The following is a 21,963-nucleotide window of genomic DNA, read 5'->3' as shown; positions in this document are numbered from 1 at the left end:
TGCATGCTTGCTCATGCATACATCTGTCCATACATTAGAATTCACAACTTGACCTTTTATTTATACCTTACAAATTATCAAGTCAGCTCATTTACAAGTTACATTTACCAATAAAGAATACATCTGTCGACTACAGTCATTACATGAAATAATTAAACATTATTTCCCAAAACAATGAAATCCTTCATTGGCCGACCTTGCTTGGTAAACACTACTCCAGAAATGATTTCTAGTGTTAACCAAGTGAAGCTCAGTAAACACTACAAGCTCTACAAAATCCTTTGGAGACCAAGTGAACTTGATAAGAACTTATTTTCCTTCACTGACCTTGTGAGCTCGGTAGAAACTAACTTTCCTTTGTTAACCTTGGGAGCTTGGTTAACACTAACTTCTATCACAGAATCCTTTGACGCTCGAGTAGAAGTTGTCTTCATAGTGTAACTTCTAGAAACACTCGGTAAACTTTGTAAATTGCTTTGCTGACCATATGAGCTTGGTAGACTCTATCTTTTTCTTTGCTGACCAACTGAGCTTGGTAGACTCTGTCTGATAACTGATATGACATTTGTGTAACATCAAAGACAACACACAATTGAACAATTATATCCAGCACCTGTTAAGGATATTGACCTTGTTAGGAGTCTATGAAGTACATATAGTGTCTCAAGTTCCTAATAGGAGACTAGGCCTTCTTAAAAGCCTCAAACTTGTTAGGAGTTGCTTCAACCTTGTTAGGAGTTGGTAAAACAAATACAATGTATGCAAGAAGAGCCCACTGCCCTAACATGCAATTATACAATTAAGTTCTTCACAAGAATAGCTATACATACACTACTTTCTTTTTCTTGTACTTCACACTTGCTCTAAAGAACATTAACTTCACAAATATCAAATAGATCACATATGTCACATATTGCCATTGTGCCACACTTATCTTTGCAAGTAAAGATCTGTATGCATACCTCACATCTTCATAATACTTTTCTCAGTTGGCTTTCATGTCTTCACATGCTTGACATAATATAAGATAACTTATGGAATAATTTTCACATAGTCATCTCATTGTAACTTAGTAATTATTTCATAACTAAAATAATTCCTCAAGTTGTACAATCCAATTCTCTGCTATGCTTTGTTCTATTATGTTAAATACCCACACTTGTATTTCAATCATAACTCATGTTGTACTATCTATACACACTTGTGCACTGGTACACATCATCATGACAATGTCATAGAACTTTCCTTAATTGCGCATGAGCTAACTCTCAACAAGTTGCCCATACACATCACATCTGTTCTCTGTGCTGCTGCAAACTCTTTAACACATAGAAAATTTTATATCTCTAAATGCATAAATGAAATGCTGAATACATGTTTCCATAAATGACAACCATAAATACATCTATCTGACCATATTTCCAACAACTTTGGCTTAGGAATTCTTAACCCTTTCTTAAAGTTGTGCACATGTTTAGGGAAATGATTAGTCTTAGCTTATGAGGGGATTTAGGAGACAAGTGACATGTTAGTAAAATGCAAGTGGGCTAGCCACTTAAGTGGGTTTAATTAGTTGGCCAAGCATGGTTAGCATGGGTGAATGGGTTGGATTTAGCTAATGATAGGGATTTAGAAATAGTTAGAGGTTGGGGATTTGATTAAAAGGTATTTATTTAATTCAAAAGGGGATGTGGAATTAAATAAAATAGGCATGGTGCAATTATTTAATTTAATATGAGAATAGGGATTTAATTGATAATGAAACTTTTGATTTACATTTAAATTTATCAATTAGACTATAGTCAATTAAATGAATTAATTAACTAGGGGATGCCAATAAATCAATTAAACACTAAATATTTAATCAGTAATGCCTTAGGAGATGACTGAAGAGGATTACTTAAATGATGTAATCAGATTTAGGTGTTTATAGTGATGACCAAGATGAATAACATAGTGGTGATCGAGTGTCAACAGATTAACAATTTGTGAAAGAATCAAGATTTGAGGCCAACATAGTTGAATTTTAGGATTGGTCAAAATGCATGAAAGATGAGGATTGATGAGGTGGTGTACTTAATAAATGAATTTAGTTTGTTAAGTGATCTAAGGCAAGGATTCAAAGAAAATTTTCTAGAAGTTTAAAGAAAGGAGTAGAAGGACAAAATGATGGATAGATTCAATGAATTTTATCAAACCCTAAGGTTCACTGTTATGTTTAAGCATCAAAAGATCAAAGCTACCTATTTGAGGAGGCACATGAGATGTTTTATGGTTGTTGATTGACAAATTTGTGAAGGACAATGAAGAACAAAGAAGCAAAGGAAAAGTGGGAAGATTGGTGAAGTGTGATTTCTTGAAGAGTTCTCAAGCAGACCAGAGATGGACTATATGTTGAAGTCTAGCCAATGAACCAGGAATGAGCCGAACAGAGATCTAAACTAGCAAAGCAAGTTGTATTTTATCATATCGAACGTAGATGTTACTATCTAACCACTGTTGTAGTAAAATCCTTCAATCAAGGTTGACCTAACAATCATATTGTAAACCCTTTAATCAAGGTGACATTCTAATGGAATGATCTAAAGACCTCTAATCAGGCCACTCCCAACAAGGTGATTTAAATCCTTTAATAGGGCCACACCTAACAATGTGTTATGTAACATTTAATAGAGTTCGCTCTTATGTAAGCTCACTTCAGAAGAGTGAAAAGTGGTAGCATGTTACTTGATTTTTTTCCAAATTGGGTTTTCACGTTAAATCCTGGTGTCATATATTTGTGAATGTTGTTTTGATGATGCATACTATTTATTGTTGTTTATTTCTATTATTTGGCATATACTAGACAAAGAACTAGGTGTTGGATGAAAAAGCTGAATTGTTGATGAGTTTCTATATTGGTTGAGTGGATTTGTGAGTTTAATAAGTTGTTTGCAATTGCTAAAAGTTGAATAGGTACATATGGACTTGAGGATAACTAATTCGTACCCCCCCCCCCGCTCCCCACCCTACCCAGTTATTCTAATGCATTGATAAGTTGGAGTTCAAATATTTTATAATATAAAAGAAAAGACTTATTAAAAATTTTATACCTAGTTTAAAATTAAGATTTTCTATATTTTAAAATATATTATATTATGAATGGAATGTTCAAGCTTAAACATTTTTTTTTTAGAGTCCATAATTTAATTCATGTATTATTTAAATTCAACTATCTTAAAAACTTTTTTTATCAAAATAAATCAAGTCATATTATTAGCTCCTACCTATGACAGGAAACTAATGCATCCGTTGAGATACATTTTTAAAAAAAATTGACCCAATAAACCAGCCAATGAGAACAAACTATTATATTTTATTACACTGTAACATATAGATAATTGATATGTAGGAGATATTTTCCACAACAAGTCAAATGAATGCTTCATAAGGCACAACACTTGGTGATGAAGGTTTTGCAAATGGAGTTACAAGCAAAGTGAGTTTAACCATGGAGGAAATTCCATAGTTAAACACTCTCAAGTTGAAGTGGCACTAAGATGGGTGACCTTCTTGTTAGAATATGATAAGATTAATAACCTAGAAAACTAGTGCAAAGAATAAATATCTAAACTATGAATGCAAATGATACAAAATCAAAATAGCATCATAGAGTTAGTCTCCAAGAGAGTAATGCAAATGCTAGAAGCAAAATAGCATTAAGAGGATGCAAAAAATAAGAGATGCAAATACAAGCCAGGTAGCATGCTTATATAGGCTAGGAAGAGGGAGGAGGTGGCAACACCAACCAATGAGGAGCAACCATCTATCGAACTAAAGATAGCAAAGTATCTTCCTAAGATAGCTAATGGATGCTCACATGTAGGAAGGTGACACCTCACAACCATTCACCTAATAAGACATGCTTTATTAACCTAAGCGAGATTATTAAAAGTGTAGGAAAAATCTAGCAAAATGGGAAAAACAAAAAACTACACTAACACCCCCCCCCCCCCCCCCCCATAAGCGAAGCTTAGGTGGATGCTAACCTAGCAAAGCTATGAAAGCAGGAAAATGGGTCCCAGCAACAAGGCCTAATCAGGTACCCAATACAAGAAAAAGAACTAGATTAAGGAAACTAAGCCTCCAATCTAGGAAATGTCCCAAAGAGAGGAACAAAAAAGAGCATGAAGCATCTCTGAAGCATGAAGTTGCAAACACTGTCAGAAGAAACTGCTGGAACCCCCATTGAAATAGTGCATGACCAGGTAGAGAAGACAAAGTCTGAAGAGTTGATCAATCAAAGAGGTGACCTCCAAAGGTAGGAATGAATGAGTGTCTATATAGTAGATGAACCATCTCACCAAAATGCATAGGTGCCTAGCCACTGCATCCGCCTAGTACATAGGAACAAAAATTGAATACGTAGATCACTCAACCGAACCAAAGAAGCAATAGAGCCAACGGGTGAACCCCCCCATAATTATGAATAGGGAGAGGGGTGACAGGAACACTGAAATGCAATGCCAAAAACATCTGCAAGAAGAAGAATCAAGAACACTAATAGTGCAATAGAAGTACAAGCACAGGATAAAGGGTGGTGTCACCGACACACTGCATGGGCTAATGTCATGGAAGAAAAATTCACTTGACAAAGGTGGATGATCACAAAATGGCAAAACATCATGACCCCCCATGGCACTTTATAATTGAGTGCGAGTACAAACAAACACAAGGTGTACAAGATCCCATATATGCAAAAGTAGGCACTTTATCTTAGTGTGTTTACAGAAAAAGGAATGCAACAGAATAGAAGCATACAATGCTCATAAGTCAGAAAGAAGAGTGAGCCAAAAGAACAGAAGAAGAGATTCTAGGACCTGTACAATCCAAGTAATCTGCCAGAGTGTGAAAGTGCAAAACTCAAAGGAGAAAGAACTTGGAGCAAAATCTGGATAAAAGACCTTTGCAATTGAATAACTCATAGAACCAGCTTTCCAATGATATCTGGCGAGCCCAGAAAAGAGTCTGAATGAGTGAGATATGGCTCTTGGAAGGCAAAATAGAACATCTAGCTTTGACTGCCAAAATAGGCAACTAGACTATAGCAAAAATCAAAAAAACCTATACCATCATCTCTGTCTTAGAATTAGCTTTCTGACGCATTTTTCGGATCGAAAAAATACGTCTGTATGCTCAAGTTACGGAAGAAAAATTGACAGGGCCTCCTCATGAAGAGCATATGCTAAAAGTGAAACTTGGGCACAATAATCAAGGAAACAAATAGCACCACTGCGATCTACTCAAAAAATTATGCACTTTCAAAAAAAGAATCACCTTGATATGAGGTTGTATGAGAAAGTTATGATCCTCCGAAGTTTCCAAAATGAGAATTGTGCACAGTCACGGCTGAGAATATGCAATTTCTGAAGAATTCATGCATGAAAATCAAAAAAAAAATCCACTAGTGGATAGAGCACAAAAAAATAGCCAAGTTCATAACAAGAATCATCAAAATCGGAGTCCGTATGAACAAGAATGAGACATTTGAAAACTGCATTCAAATTTGTGACTGCCAATGGAGAGGGGTATGGCTGTAGCTTTGCATGTTCGATTCTGCAAAATATACAACTTGCATGCAAAATCTAAAAAGTACCTAGATGGTTTTTCGGGGCTGCAAACAAAACCCAGAAAGTGTTTTTCTTTTTTATGTACAAAAGATGTTGCTGTAGTGTAAATTGGATGCCTTTAACAATAAAAAATGGCTCCAAAAATTTAAAAAATGACCCCAGCAACCAAAATATGATATGCAAATGTTGGATCAGCTTCCTAAGTCCATCAATGGTATGCTGAAACCTGCAATACTGATTGAAAACTTCAAATATGCAAGTTGGTTGTCAGATTTGAGATTGAAACCCCAGAGAAAAATCATTTTTGTCAAAACTTTTCTGATTCTCAGGATCATCCAAAGATGCAAGAGAAAAGCATACTTCATTTTTCAAAAAACTACAATAAAGTTTATTTGCCCTCCCCAAATCTCTCAAATAAAGAAACTAAAATCTACTCTTGCACATAGAAAAGCTCTGATACCATGTTAGAATCTGATAAGATTAATAACTTAGAAAACTAGTGCAAAGAATAAATATCTAAACTATGAATGCAAATGATACAAAATCAAAATAGCATCATAGAGTTAGTCTCCAAGAGAGTAATGCAAATGCTGGAAGCAAAATAGTATTAAGAGGATGCAAAAAATAAGAGATGCAAATACAAGCCAGGTAGCATGCTTATATAGGCTAGGAAGAGGGAGGAGGTGGCAACACCAACCAATGAGGAGCAACCATCTATCGGAATAAAGATAGCAAAGTATCTTCCCAAGATAGCTAATGGATGCTTACATGTAGGAAGGTGACACCTCACAACAATTCACCTAATAAGACATGCTTTATTAATCTAAGCGAGATTATTAAAAGTGTAGGAAAAACCTAGCAAAATAGGAAAAACAAAAAACTACACTAACACTTCTAGGAAGTCTCAGTGCTTCACCTCTATGAGCATTTCCTAGGTCCAATGAGTGTTAATGGTTTTATTTATTCTCATGACAGATGCATACATATGAATCACTACTCATGAAACATGGGTAAATGAGTTTGACTCAAAAAATATACAGTTAAATCCTGTCAACAATATCACTTTATAGATAAAGTTTAACCTTTATTTTCCATAATTTAAAAATCAGAACTTTCCTATTTACGATTGGTTAAAGCAATGAGAAAATTCAGTTTTCTAAGAGAAAAATAAAAAAATATGAACATCATAATAATAATAAAATAAAAAATTTATTCTGTAATTCTGTGTAACACTATTGTAAATTTCTAGAAATTTTTGGCAATGTTTTTCTAACATTGGTAGGAATTTCTAGAAATTTCTTACAAAATATTGCTCTCACCGGTAATTTCTAGAAGATTCTTGGTCTTTTTGAAAGAGGTTTCTAGTTCCTAGTGAGTCCTTGCTAAACTTATTCCCATATTTTCCTTTTCTAGAATCAAATTCTTTGTACAACAAAAAAAATCATTGTGGAAGAATTTGAGAGATTAAAGAGAGAAATAAATGTCCAAACTTTCCATGATTGGTAAATCAAAGATAAAAGATGAAAGACCATCTCTGGCTCTTGAAGTTTGTAGTCTAATTTTCCCATGGATTAAGAAAAATGAAAAACCCAAGACTCATGATTCTTCCAAATTTGTATCATAACCCTACATCCCCAAATTATATGTTTTGAATAATTTTTATCTGGGTCAATGATTACAAGGTTCTGTGCTTTTTTCAAAGATAAGAAATCATGGAAATTATTGTTGGAGAATTGAATGGTAGGATTTTACCTTGATTCCATTTAATATGGTTAATTTATCATCTTGATTGCAATGACTACAAGTAGCATTGACATGCTCTGTTATTTAGGCTTACATAGCTAAAATGTTATGGACCTTTGTTTGTCAAGCTTACAATGTAATGGACAAATTGGCTAATTTTTAGAAATTGTAATTGATTGTGCTCAAGATTGAATCATAGTAGAGTGCATGAGAAATTAATGTGAAAGAGGTTAATGCTAGTTGGGCACTTGATCAATAGGAATAATTTCTCTACATCGTCTCGACAATTTTAAAGAACAACTACACTCAAAAATCGTTGGTAGACTTAAAAGTCTAACTTTAGAAATTTCATAATGATTTCCTAGTTTCAAACCATGTTAACTTTTTAACATAGCCCATAATTTTTTTTATAATTTTATATTATTTACAATCCTCAAAGTCATAGTCCTTGCATCCTGCAAGATGTGGCATATTTGTCCTCCTAATTTTTGTCCTTTGACCTCAATTGATTCAATAGCCATGCTTAGCAAATACCTGTTGTTATGCAGGAAATATTTTCAAAAGGTTTATTCGTCAGGTTAATTTGTAGTGACCAAGCTTACACAAACTCAGATGTTACAAAATTATAATATCTAAACTATGAAATTTTTCACAATAAGAACTCTGAAAAAAAGGATCCTCCACTAATAAAATGTTATAATGTATATTAATGGATAAAAGAGCTTATTGAAGCTAGTGTTAAAAGAGGATATTGACTTGGGCATTATTGGCTTTGACTATATTCTAATATTAGTTGCCTTCCTCATGTTTAAAAAAAAGAAGAAGATGCAAAGGTAGTGAGGTTGCCAATATGAAAACCAACATATTTAGAAGCTTGCCATATAGAAGAGATTAATGCATGGTATTATAGTTTGCCTTGCCAAAAAAGTAAGTGTGTGAATAATAATATATAAAAGCTTATTTCAAAAAATACAAGCAATGATTCAAAATATAATATGTACTAAGTATATTCTATTCAATAAATCTGAAATATTTGGAAGAATATATAATCATTTGATTCCTTCAATGAGAGATTTGGGATACTTTTAAAGGATTTCTTTGCACCAATAAGACTTCCACAAAATTATAGAAGAGAAGTGATAAAAGAATGTCATCCAATCCTAATAATGCATTAAAGAATCCATCTATGACCAATTATGGTCATCTGCCTTAGAATCTAAAGTTAAAATGGTTCATTTCAAACTCCCATGCCTCAATACACTAATTAAGACAAGAAAAATCCTCTCCTATAAGTAGAAAACAATGGAGCACCTTAATTTTTACCTGACTTCATCATCAACACTTGAGCTCTATTGCAATTTCTGGCATGTCCTAGTTTCTTCAATTTTATGCTAGAAGGAATGGCAAGTGAGGATCTTCCTTGCCCCCACTCCTTAAAGATGCTAGTGCCCTCATCTCCCTGGTCATTTATGAGGTTCCCACACTCTCCCTTGCTGATAACGAGGGTACTAATATCTCTATGGAAAGTTCTTTGGAATCCCAACCGTTTTTACTCCCAAAGAATGATTGGAAAGGTGTTTTGGTGTGCCCCTCAAATGGCGATCTCCAAACCATTTTGGCTAACATTTCCTCATACAAAGATGACACTAAGGTCACCCTCCCTGACATAGTGGTCGATAGAATGATGGATGGATTGAACTTGACTCTTGTTGGTCACTTCTTTAACCTCCATCCCACCATTGACATGGTTCATAGATGGGTTGGTCTATGATGGAAACTCAAAGGGAGTATTTCCACTTTCACTATGCCTGGTGGGATCTTCCTGTTCAAGTTCATAGTGGTCGAGGACCTCACCTATGTTCTCTCAAGGTCATGACTTTATGTGAAACACTTCCTTACTATGGAAAAGTGGAAAACTAGGTTTGATCCCTCTACTAGGCTTAGCCACATGACACTGATTTGGGTTAGGCTTCCAAGTCTCCCACTTGAGTTTTAGGATGAGTAGGTTTTCTCATGGATTGGGGACTCCTTCAGAGACTATATCTCAACTAATATTGTGAGTTTGAAAAAGCATCACCTTGTCTTTGCTAGATTTTTTGTTAATGTTACCATTAACAAAGCTCTCCAAAACCTCATTTCTTTTAAGTCCAAGTTGGAAAGTTTCTCCCAAGTAGTGGATTACAAAGGTGTTACCCTTTTTTGCCAAAATTGCAACACCAAGGGTCACACCTATGCTAATTGCAAGGCACCTAAGGAAAAAGATGATAAACTAAAATATAAGTTGATCCTTGATTTTTTGGCAATTTCCCACCCCATAGTGGAGGTGGTCTTAGATGATGTCTTTGCACCTATAGAGGCCCAAGAGGATGTTATCCCTCTCCTCAAAGAAGGTGAAATTCCCACCCTGCTTGTTTAGAATGTTCTCCATATCAACCAAGAGGCTAGAATTCTTGAAAGCATTTGTCTACTCCTAAGATGGACTCCAATCCCATTCTGGATAAAACCCTATTCTCATCTATAGGGGCTAATGATGAAGTATCATCACCTCCCTAAAAGCTTGGGATGCATGGTACCAAATTGAAATGGTAGACTCAAACAAAAAAAAAAGAGAAGTAGGAAGATGGACATGGGGAATAACACAAGGGTGGGGAGACCATCTGAGAGAGATTCACACCATGAGTAAGTTTTATGGGAGATTTTTTTAAGAAGGCAATTCACCTTAGACCTCAACTCAAAAGGTAAGAAATGATTTTATTGTCTTATTAGGGGTCTTAACAACACCCAAAAGCACTTTGTTGTTAAAAATTATGTTAATGACCACATGGCTGATATTCTTAGCCTTCAAGAGGTTAAAATGACCTATGGTAACTTATCCAATCTTATGGGAAATTTATGGACCAATGCTCTCTTTTTTCAACTCTAAAGCTAATGGGGCCTTTGGGGGGATTTCTAGTATATGGAATCCTATTTTCATCAAGGGGGATGCTTTTTCTTTTTTGCAAAACTACTTGGTCATCACCTTTACCACTTTGACTATGCAATGACAAAGCTTCAATGTGTACACACCCAATACTAGGAAGGGGAGAATACAACTATAGAACGACCTCACTTCACAATTCCTAGGTTTTCATAGTGACCATGTTGTGGTCTCTTTGGATTTCAAATCCCCCCTTTACCCTTCTAAGAAGGTGGGTGGGTTGATGGACTACTCTAATGATATGGGAGATCTTTCCCACTTCCTCACCTCTAATGGCATTTTTGATGTGGAGCCATGTGGTTCCCCTTTTACTTGGTTGAATAATAGAAAGGAAATACACCTTATTCAAGTTAGATTGGTCTATTTTCTCACCTCTTCATCATGGGATCTGGGCCATGCTTCTTCCTTAACCTCTACACTCAAAATGACCTCAGACCATGATCCTATGTTGCTTAAATGGCAACCCCTTAACCCCTTCAAGACTTGCCCCTTTAGGTTTGAAATCATGTGTACTTCCTACCTTGACTTCAAATATATCATTAAGCAATGTTAGGCTACTCAAGTCAATGACACGACTAAGTTTAGAGTGGCTAGTAAATTGGGAATTATTATAGACATGGTTAAAAGTTGGAGCAAAATGAATTTTGGAGATATCTTTAAAAAAAAAAGAATCTTCTTAGCACCCTGGACAACCTTCAAGAAAAAATGGTTGTTGGTGACACCTCCTATGACCTTCATATTGAGGAAGAAGCAACTAGGAAAGACTCGAAATATACCCTTGCCAAAGAAGAGGTTTATTGGAAATAACACTCCCTTGGTTAGTGGCTTATAGAGGGAGACCACAATATTGCTTTCTTCCATAGATCTTCTTGCAAGAATAAAAAAGGAATGTTACTCAAAAACTTGAGGAGAAAAGTGGGAATGTTGTCTCAATCCCTTCTCAATTGGAAGGCTTGGCTATAGATTACTTCCATCAAATCTTTGAAGATAACTACAACAAAAGCACAGACTGGCTATAGAACGAACTCCTCTTTGTCTTTCCTCTTGCAGTCTCTCAAGAGGATAATGATTTTCTTCTTTCAAGGGTTTTTGGTGATGAAGTTGAGAAGGCAGTTCTCTCTATGAGCCCTTATAAAGCTCTTGGATCAAACAAATTGCCCTAGGCTTCTTTCAGATTTACTGGGACATTATTAGTATTGATGCATGTTGAGCTGCTAGAGATTTTGTTAGAAGTGGAGCTCCTTCACCAACACAATGACACCTTTATTTTTTTGGTCCCAAAAATTTCCAAGCCTACTTGTATGGAAGACTTTATACCGATCAACCTTTACAACACCCTCTACAAAGTTTTTTCTAAGATCTTGGTCAATAGAATTAAACCTTTGTTGGATAAAATTGTCGATCCTAACCAGAAGGGGTTTGTTCTAGGGAGGAAAATCATTGATCTTGTTATCACGACTCATGAGATCTTCCACTCTATGGATCACAAAAAACTTTTGGGTGTAGATATCAAGTTGGATATATCCAAAGATTATGATAAAGTCTATTGGTTCTTTCTCTACAAGGTCCTCAAGACTGTTGAGTTCAACCATAAACTAATCTACATTATAAAGGAGTGTTGAAACTACTAGATTCTCATTTATGGTTAGTGCGAAACCTGGGATGAAATTTACTCTAGATAAAGGAATCTGACAAGGAGATCCTCTCTCCCCTTACCTATTCATCTTGGTGGCTAAGGTCCTAGGCCATAATATGATCAACTTGGCTAAAACTAGTGCTATTTGTGGGATTAAACTTGCCTCCACTCTCCCCCTAAGGTTCTACAAAAATTTATTGATGACACATTCTTCTTTGGTGCCTCCTCTTTCATTGAGGCAAGGGAGTGAAAGTCTCTCCTTTGCAACTATTCGACATCCTCTGGTCAATATATCAATTATCAAAAAATTATATCATTTTTTTTAGTACCGACTCTAGGTTGCAGGGAAAATTCATTGACGTCTTAAGTTGTCAATTGACGACCCTCGTAGCTACTTATCTTGGACTTCCACTTAGTGTTAAGGAGATTTGTGGGAATTTTTGGAATTCTATCCTAGAAAGAACCTAAAGAAAGTTGGCAAGCTAGAAAGGAAAGCTTCTTAGTAATGCTGGCAAGTTATAATTAATCTATGCCTCCCTCCAAGGTATTTTAGTGTACTTGTTGTCTATCTTCAAGATCTCTAGGGTCATGACAAATAAGTTGGAAAAAAATTCAAAGAGATTTTCTTTGGTCTAGTGGGGAAGAGCATAAGTGACTTTATCATGTTAGTTGGGATCAAGTGTGTCACCCGAAGTGCTATGGAGGTCTCAGACTTCACAAAATGTTTAATTTGAAAAGAGTCTTGCTTTCAAAGGTTTCTTGGACCCTCCTAACAAAAAAGGCTAGCTCATATAAGATTATGGAAGCCAAGTATTTAGATAATGGGAGTTAATATAAAATTTTTTTTGATATCACTCACCCTCAAGGTTTGAAAATATAGAATAACATTATAAAAAGTAGGAGTACCCTGGAGAAAGGCATTAAGTGGAAAATTGGCAGTGAATGGGATATTCACTTCTGGGATGATGTGTGACTTCAAATTTCTACTCTCAATAACAACCATTTCTCTCCCCTTAGAAGCACCTTAATCCTCTCATTGGGCTAATTGGTGGGAAGCTATATCTCTGATGGAAAATGGATTAACTTGGAAAATATGGTGGGTGAAAATCAAGGCTTGGAGGCCCTAGCCTCTGAGTTGGGTTCTCTTCTTTAGAACTACATGATCCCCAGTACTGACAACCTAGATAGAGTGCTCTTGTCATTGATGCAAAATGGGAAATTTTTGGTCAAATTTGCCTATAGCTTGGTGACTACTATTATCACTGATACCTCCTGTTGGAAGAAAGTGTGGATTAACCATCTCATTCTTAAAGTCATTTTTTTCTGATGGATTTTCATATAGGGTAAAATTTTCACCCTTGAAAACTTGTTCAAGAGGGGTTTTATCCTGGCTAATAGATGTTGTTTATGTATGTGAGAAGAGGAGAGCATTAATCACCTCTTTCTTCATTGTGAGTGTATGCGTGAATATGTGGCCTCTGCTAACACACACACTTCAACACGATCATTGTATGCAGATTCATCCTGGAATGAACATGAGATTTTTCATCCAAGATTTTCCCTGTAAAGCAACCTGTTGCCTTCTATCTAAAGGGATTTTTCCTGTTAATATCCTCAGAATCAAGGTGCAGACAACCAGACCCTCTAAGAACGAAGGATTTAAAGAAATGCAGCTAATCTATATGATTGTGTAGATTAATCTAACACGCTAAACTAAGAGTATCTCTTAAAGATCTATGATATCAACTCCCAGTGATCTATCAACCTCTCCGAAGAAAGGATGCCTTAATCAACAAGTTGAAGATTCATCTATTTGCGAGATGCTCAAAGTATCCTCCCCACCGAAAATGAATCCATCTTAGAGAGGGGTTTCACTAGGAACCCACTCCCTCAAGATCCACGAATAGTGTTCATGGGGGCTTAATTACTATGTGTGTACAGATGTTAATTTCTGAAAGCAAATCTATCCAAAAGAAATCAAAAAGCACAAGGTGGTACAGTTAATGCTTTAACTAATGCGAGGTGAGTCCAAAGATGTGGAACATTTAACCCCTCAAACAAGCCAAAAATGAGTCCACAACTCAGAAACTAGTGAGTTCTAGAAAGCACAAAAGGGTTGCCTAGTGGAGCCTTTAACGCTTCTATCCTGTAGACCCCTCCCCTTTAACGTGGTGCTAATCTTGCAATCACAGGGTGGAATGAGGGGCCGGCAGATTAGCGCGTCCAATAACCCAAGATAGCTAATTAGATCTATCACTAGTAACTAAGCCTGCTAGATGAAACTAATAGAGATCACAACCTAGTATTAAATTATGCATGTGTTGTAAAATGAGAACATGGAAGGAAATACACACAAGCTTGACACAAGAGATGTTCGTTTTAGCTCCAAATGAAGTGTTATCAGTCAAAGAGAATTACCTGGTAATCCTCGTAACGCGCTTAGTAGATGTTTTACCTATTTTTAGCAACTTTATCACGCTTTTCCAATTGTCCTGCAAACTGCTGTTATGCTGTTCCAAAAAACCAGAAAACATAGAAAAAATAGAAATTGTGAACAGTCAACAGAAAAACCAGAAAACATGAAAATCAATGCAAAAAAAAATGCCTCTGTCAACAGAGTCTCGCACGAAATTCTTGACAATCTGCGTGAAGAAGTTTTACGGCTCGTGCGAAATTATATTTGGCTTGCGCAAAGAAACAAGTTCTGCACAAAGTTTCGCGCGCCCAGAAACTTTCTCACGTGATACGGAAAGAATCTTCATGCGAAGATTCTAGATCCTCGTGCGAAAATGAACAGTCTCACACGAAGATTCCCGAATCTGTACAGAACAGTACGGATAGAGAACAAAAAAATGATTAAAAAAATACAGAAAGAGGCCAAAAAAATTAATTTTCGAGCCCTACGGTGGGCGCCAAAAATGTATGCGTGAATATGTGGCCTCTGCTAACACACACTTCAACACGGTCATTGTATGCGGATTCATCCTGGAATGAACATGAGATTGTTCATCCAAGATTTTCTCTGCAAAGCAACCTATTGTCTTCTATCTAAAGGGATTTTGCCTGTTAATATCCTCAGAATCAAGGTGCAGACAACCAGACCCTCTAAGAACGAAGGTTTTAAAGAAATGCAGCTAATCTATATGATTGTGCAGATTAATCTAGAATGAGAAATGCATTCTAATCTAAGAATATGTAAAAGAAAGCTATGCTAAAATGTATGTATATTATGCTAAATGAGATTAAACTAGAAAATGAATATGAAAGTAGGGAGCTTAAATGAATGCACAATCCAACAGCAATTCGATGCAAATTCTCATTCAACCTCCTCTAAAATGAAAAGATGAGGGTCTCTTAAATAGACTTTCTTGGAATCCATCAATGGTTGAGATCGATTTCAATCAATGGTCAGGATTAAAGGTGAAGTTCAGTCATAAAGGAAGATTCTCAAATTAAAGGGAGTTAACTGATTTAATTTGAGTTTAAAAAGGAGTTAACTAATTTAACTCACTTTTTATCAATAGTGAACTGGAAATTTCCTTTTTTGAACTGAAGAGAGATTTTGGTGAGATATTTAATTTAATAAAATTAGATATGCTCTCATAATTACCTTTTCTATTTAATTAAATAATCCTTTAATTAATTAGAGACACTTTTTTTTTTTTTTTTATTAAATAACTTCATTTAATTAATTAGGAATGGCTTCCCATTTAATTAAATAACTTTATTTAATTAATTAGAAGTAAGTACTCCATTTAATTAAATAATTTACTTTAATTGCTTAGAAATACCTTTCCCATTTAATTAAATAATTACATTTAATTAATCGAGATAGGCGTATTTATTAAATTAAATAAATTTAATTCCATAGTACATTAGCCTTAAGATATAATTTAATTTAATTAAAGTATAAATACTTAGTAATTAAATTAAATATTAATCAATAGGTTTAATGTGACTAATATGAGTAAATACTATAGGAACTAAATAATAAGCATGATGAATGCAGATTAGGGTTTTCTGCATTTGACAATTAAGTCAAGTAGCGAGTTGTCGAATAAGAATTTGCCTAATGAAATAGGACTTTAGGATTGATCAGAAATAGACCAGAATTGGTTGAGATGGCAATGAGCCAATTTTGGGGTATTACAGTGAGTATGCTTGTTCTTTCTGGAACCATGTTAAGGATCTATTGAACACCCGTGGGGTTTTCAATGACTATAGCCAATAATTAAATCTTGATTGGAAATTTCCTTACCAACATCCGCTTCTCCAGATCCTCTAGCAGTGAATCCCCCCACACATCTGTTGGTGCATTTGGAAAGAATAGAATGATAAAATATTTAGAGACATGACTCTCTCCCTTGAGGTGGTTTACAAGAAGGGGCTTCATCTCATGAGGGAGAACATTTCCTCCTCCCATTAGAAACTTATTAAATTCCCCCCTTCGACCACTGAACATCGGGTTGCAATGAATTGGAGAGCTGACAAGGATTTCTCTAAGTTTGATGACTCCAAAGTTCAATCTAGTAAGGAGACAAAATGGACCCCCCCGCCCCCCCCCCCCCCCCCCCCCCCCCCCCCCCCCCCCTTATTCAACACTGGACCAAACTTAACTTCGATGGTGCTACTAGAAGTGATTTTGAAGCAGGTGGAGGTATGATCTAAGGGATTCTTAGGGACATCTTATTATTGCTTTTGCAGGCCCCCTTAGAGATCATATTGTTAATCAAGAAAAAGGCATAACTCTCCTTTGGAGAATTCCCCTCATCATTGATCATGGCTGCACTAGGTTGAAATTGAAGGGGACTCCAAAATCATTATCGATGTTGTTAATTAAATTGCCAAAGTTGGATGGAAAGTAGATCCCATTCTTTGTGACATTATCAATCTTCTGTGCAAGGGTGTTGAGGTTTCTTTCCACCATATTTATAGGGAAGGTAACTTGGTGGTAGACTCTATTTCTGCTATTGGTCTCCAATCAAAAAGTTTGCTTGTTTGGAACGACCTTTCCTAGCTACCTCAGCCTACCTAATTCCTCATCAATCTCAAGGTGAGAGTCATTACCAACAATAGCTATGAGTATTACCTCTAAGGCTATGGCTCCAATTTCTTGGACAGTCAAGGGCCTCCATTGCCTTGGCACCAAGGATTCGAATTTCAAAAAAGCTATGGTCTATTCCTATGTGGGCAATGAGTTGACGCTTGATGGTCATCTTTTTTACTTGCCTTTTCCACGTAGATTCCTGTGTGAGAAGAAATCAACATATGGCAAGGATTGGAAGGGCCCCACCACTCTCCTTGGTTTCATGATAAAATGTTGGGTTTGACTTTACATAGGCCAAATGATGACTTTCTGAATTTATAATTAATATTTGTATAATTCTTGACAACTTGGTTTTTTTCCTTTCATATTTAACCTGATTACAAAAAGATTTTGTATCATGAAAAGAATTGGAAGACACATTCAAGTGTGAAAGATTAAAAACTCTCACCTTGAAATCATTAATCCTAAAGGTTTATAGACTAAGGGCATTTATAAGATTTTCTCTTGATCTGATGTTTTCTATTTTAATCATTACACTCATTCGAAGGGACATGTAACTCTAAGTGTCAATTTAAAGAAGTTTGTTGATTGAAGTTAGTTTTTGTGGGATAGCTTTGGGTTTAGCAATTGCTTGTCTCTCTGTATCTTGGTTTCTGCCATTTTTGTGAACTTCTTGACTTGTCTTGTTAACATGGGTGGGGATAACCATCATATTGAACCTGATAGGATTGAGGATGAGTTTAGGAATGACCCTATGATGATGTATTTCTATAAAGATAGTGACATCTTACCTTACATGGAGAGTATGATCAGGTGTGAAGAAACTATCACTTGACAATTTGTGAGCTCTTGGAATGAGAGAAGAGTAACTGTTGGGGGTGAGCTCTTGGAATGAGAGAAGAGTAACTGTTGGGGGGTGAGTTTTAAGGTGAATGAAGAGCTATCCTTAGGACACTGTCCTAGAAATTTTGGGTTGTAAGTGGAAAAATACTAGAAAAATTATGGATGCGAATGGTCTAGATAATTTCTTCAATAATTTCAAAGAGAAGTTGTTGAAGAAACATGGTGGGTATAGTGGAGAGCATCTCCCTGACTTCTAGCTTGAAATGTGCAAATTTATCATCAAGTATTTTGCTTTGGAGGGAAGGTATGGTGTGTACTACAATTAGAATAATTAGATATTTCCTAATTAACTCTAGTTGCTTAAGCTAAACTTTAGGCATCTAATAATTAATTCTTTTATTAATTATTTTGATGCAACCTAGGTTAGAACTTTTCAGGGTTTTGATCTAATTTATAAGGACGATCTCTCATTGTAAACATAAATTGAGATTAATTCACTTTTGATAATAGAAATTTCTCTTTTTGCCCATCAAGAATGTCTCATCTACAGATCTAGTAATTCTAGACTCCATAGCTTTTTGTTTCTCTCTTTTGTGATAGGTGTTTGCATGTAGGTGATTCTTGGGAGCTGTGGAGTTGATCTTTCATCAACTTCAATAACTACTACTACTACCATCCCCCATTTTAAATCACATTCAAGTTAAAGATCTTATCTTCATTCCTTTCTTTTTGTTGCACTCTTCGGAGAAAGATCTTATCTTCGTTCCTTTCTTTCTGTTGCACTCTTTGGAGAATACTGTAAATGACTAAATTGAGGCCATCAATCTTGGTAAGAAGTCGGTGATCCTTTACCTGAGGGCTTATTTTCTGCCTCTTTGAGTTTCACCTGCGCTTTGCCCACCACCTACTCCTAATTTCCTCCTCATTTCCAACCAGCCTAGTAACACCCTATCGACCTTTGGTTAAGTTGTGCACCCTAGCCCTACTTCTTCTCCTGACTTTTTTGAAATCCCAATTGTTAAAAGAAAGTGCGAGGAGGTGGAAAAACTTACAACGGGTTCAGGAAAAAAACCTAAGAAACTTACTTTGAACCTTGTGGATAGTGGCTAGGAGATTGTGCAGCATAATACCCACCACTCTAGCATAATTGCTAGGGGAAAAAGGAAACATGCTATCTGAAACTTGGCCAATGATGATTCCTCTGAAGACATCATTGTCAAGCAGACCCCTAAAAGTGATACCGAGGAAAGCTTCCTCCCCTGTGACCAAACCTACTCCCCCATCCATCCCATGCAAAATCCCCTGCCCCCTCTCCACCGTCCTCCCCAAAGACTTTTATTATAGGTGATAAAGGCGTTGTGGGTAGCTCCAACGATGGGATGCTTGGCTCCCTCAGACTCTAGGTGGACGACCTTGAGAAAGCAGTCAATCAACTCAGAGATGAGATGGGTGATCTAAACAACAAGTTTAGAGATGTGAGCAAGTTAAATGTCAAGATCATGCATGCTTGTGCCACCACTGTGTGTGATGCAAAGCAAGGTTCATGGTATGGATATCACTTAGGAGAATGACGCCAAGGAGTTCTTCTGGTTCATTAATGAAGAATGAGTTTCTATATTGTTGTCCAAGAGGTTGAGTGGGAATTAGTTTGGTTTGCTATCATGTAGTCTCCTTTTTGGTCAAATAGCTCTGGGAGCTTTGTTACTTTTGGTTTTTTCAATTGTTTCAGAAACTCAGGCCCTGCATGGCTTTTTGGTTTGGTTAGTTGCTATACTGTGATAAAACTCTCGTAGTATGATGTTTAGCTTTTTTATGGATGCTTATGCTAGAACTATGATGTTTAATACTTTCTTTAAGATGGTTTTTGATAGAGAATTACAGTGGGTTACTCTCTATTTTTGTTAATGTGCATTTGTAATACTAATTGTACCACATGCAACACCCTCTTGTTGTTGCTTTTATAGAAAATGATGGAGCACCTTCAATAATATATACCCAATGTACTTTAAAACTCTATAATCTAACTAAAATGGTCTTAAAAAATCTATTAATATGAAAGAGACATTGTCAAATTCAGTAGTATATCAAATTAATATCTTCAACATGAAAAATGTACATGCAACTAAATAAACACTTCAAACTATCCAATACTCATTATTATATTGATATTCAGATGGTGCAAAGTGCTCTTAATAATAAAACTTTGTATAGAAATATTGTATTTATAGTTTATGAAAACTTAATAGACTAGTATATCATTCAACTTTTTTGATAAAATGGATTGATAAGCTTCATAATCAGCTTGTGTTGCTAATTTTCCATTGCATAATATGTTGTTTACAAAGGAAAAAAAAGAAAGGGCACTATAAGATCTAAAATTATACCAGAGTTTGCACTTCAATTTGAAAAAATGACATAGAAACCAAAATATATCTAAAACTAAATATCGTTTTGGTATCCTAATTCTTGACTACGAGATGTACCCTAGCTTCAAGACATGTAAAAATCTAATTTGGTTGTTTTTGAAGACTCATACAATCACGTCTTCATATGAGAATGCTTTCTAAGCCATAGAAAAATTGAAAAGTTATTTGGTTTTTAAGCATCAAAGATTAAATAAAGTCAATGGAAAAGGTTACTCACATATTGTATTTATTCACTTATACATAAAAATACATCAATATATACAAACAAAGCCAGATTATTCGGCGATTCAGAAATGTATTTTCAAGATCGACTGGATGTGATTTGAGCTGTACATTAACATTTTTTGGTTGAAGGCTATTCAAGCGGAGAATCGCCCTTCCAAAAATGCCCTTCGGAAAGACTCTTCTTTCTCGGGGATCTCCTCAATCAAACGAATTCTAACACTGAATGCTTCCAACCACTGTGAAAGTCCGTCATTAGACGGCCGTACGGGCGGAACAGAAACATCTTTTAGGGCCTTCAATTTCTCCAAGTCCCGATCCCTTGCGTACACCTCCGCGATCACCAGTGCAATTTCCGCCATTGCAATTTTCTTCTCTACAAGCAGATAACAAGATAGCCGAGTCAAATAGAAACATAAATTTGTTGAAAAAAGATAGCTTTAGGCTTTTCCGTGAGTAAGAATTTAAAGGCACATATCTGCTAGTTAAGGGGAAGGTTCCGAGTTCGAACCTCGCAGCAGCCGAGAAGAAGCCGTAGCTAACAAACAGAAGCCCTGCATCTGCCACGTGTGTCAACGCGGGATCCAACGGCTCATAACAGTTGAGGTCAAAAAACTGGTTCTGGGATCCAATGAATCTAACCTGCTTTGGACACGTGGCCCTTGCAGAGAAAGTTGGCCCTTGCAAGAAAGAGAAGATTGGTTCTAATTTCTCGGTGATTTTTGAGCTAGAGACTTCTATAGGCAGAGCTCAAAGCCACTGGATAACCGGCTGACAAGATTTTCTCATTTTACAGATTTTAAATTTAAAAAAAAAATTAGAATGTTATTGCAAAACAATTTTAATTTTATTTATTAAATCATCAAAATAGTGAATCCAGTTGGATAGATGCTTCCGAGCTCAAAATGCATCGCATTACATAAGAGTAAGATTGGTATATCTTAGAAAGCAAATTGCCAAATTCAAGGATGAGTATTGATTTTCAATTGTAGGCTTTATGTTAACCTATTAATTCACAAAGTCAAAAAAAATTATAAGAAATATGAAAAGTATAATTAAAAAATTAGATTTATTGGTAAAAAATGAAGATTACATTACATCTAGATTTTAGTTTTAATATTTGCAATTCGATTTTAAATTTATTCTAAGATAAAGTATAGATACATTTTATATTTTATATATGATTTATATGACAAATAATAAAACAAAAATAAATAATTCTTTAAATTTACAATTATAACCACATTTATTTAATTCATTAAATTCTACTAATACTTACATTAGTTTAGACATTTTTAAAAATATACTAATAATATATTTAACATTAGCTTAAACACTGGTTTTGTAAGTAATTGTTTTTTCTTTTGTTGTTTGAGCTCTTCTTATTGTAAATATAGAACTTTGCACACAATCAAATGAAGATGCTTAATTTTTATAATATAAATATATTAGATAAAGTT

General features: G+C 35.5%; 1 long non-coding RNA gene across 1 annotated transcript; it reads right to left on the bottom strand.

The window, feature by feature from the left end:
- Positions 1-20,477: 20,477 nt before the first annotated feature.
- Positions 20,478-21,200, bottom strand: LOC149536754 (uncharacterized). The gene is made up of 2 exons (XR_016357343.1): positions 21,015-21,200; positions 20,478-20,879 (listed from the first exon to the last, which is right to left on the bottom strand). It is a non-coding gene; the product is annotated as an uncharacterized LOC149536754 (long non-coding RNA).
- Between the last annotated feature and the right edge of the window lie 763 nt (positions 21,201-21,963).

The sequence above is a fragment of the Cupressus sempervirens genome, chromosome 10, assembly GCF_028749045.1.
Source record: "Cupressus sempervirens isolate cs-2001-9-10 chromosome 10, ASM2874904v1, whole genome shotgun sequence".
Classification (NCBI taxonomy): Eukaryota; Viridiplantae; Streptophyta; class Pinopsida; order Cupressales; family Cupressaceae; genus Cupressus; species Cupressus sempervirens.
Note: the sequence above shows the minus strand (reverse complement) of the source record. Positions and strands in the feature narration are given on the sequence as shown.